The 721-nt window shown below is 53.4% G+C and overlaps 1 long non-coding RNA gene across 2 annotated transcripts in view; it reads left to right on the top strand.

Moving 5' to 3' along the window:
- The first annotated feature begins 543 nt into the window (after nucleotides 1–543).
- LOC308371853 overlaps nucleotides 544–721 on the top strand; it is a 21,306-nt gene continuing 21,128 nt past the window's right edge. For both annotated transcript variants that reach the window (XR_013968810.1, XR_013968811.1), the window contains exon 1: nucleotides 544–680. This is a non-coding gene — a long non-coding RNA (uncharacterized lncRNA). The remainder of the gene's footprint in view (nucleotides 681–721) is intronic.

The following is a 721-nucleotide window of genomic DNA, read 5'->3' as shown; positions in this document are numbered from 1 at the left end:
GCCAGCATGTACAGTTCCCACATGGCTCTCCTCAAGGCATGGAAGTGTGGGCCATTGTTTTTGCTCTTGTGTGAAGAGCAGGGGAGGTGTATCTGACTGAATGGCTAGTTCCACTCTCCACCTGTTGTTGTGCTATTGTGATTGCTATTGTGGAACTGAGGTAAATGGCTCATAGGCTCCAGTCCCATATCATGTTTGTGGTTTCTTATGGCTGGAGTAGTGTTCACCATTGTTTACCTGCTCAGGTGAGTGGGCTGCGTTGGTTGCGCCATTGTGCTGGGGCTGAAAGCAGTGCATGGGGCTGGCGAGAGGAGAGAGGGGTCCTCAAGTGATCGGATCTCCACGCTGCAGTGAAAGACTTGATTTGGTGTCACTTTTCCAACACCCCCCTCCCAACACCCTCCGACAGCAACCCCACCAGATGGCCATCACATACACACACAGGATTCTTGTCACCGTCAATCTTGCACACTCCCCGTCTCGCACTTGCACTCACACACACACACACACACACAGACACACACACACACAAACACACACACACCTCACTTACCTGTGAGGGACCGAATGTGAGATAAGGGACACGGTGGTGTGCGTTGGCCGGTTCTCTACGAGGTGTCGTCAAACAGAGGGGCAGGGCTGGCCGGGGCTCCGAGTGTACTTGGGACCAAACAGAGGAAGTGAGTCCTGCTGGGATTCTCAATGGATGTGTCGGGACACA

This window comes from Sprattus sprattus (genome assembly GCF_963457725.1).
Source record: "Sprattus sprattus genome assembly, chromosome: 10".
Taxonomy (NCBI): Eukaryota; Metazoa; Chordata; class Actinopteri; order Clupeiformes; family Clupeidae; genus Sprattus; species Sprattus sprattus.
The sequence above is the reverse complement of the archived record's forward strand: the minus strand, read 5'-3'. Positions and strand labels throughout refer to the sequence as shown.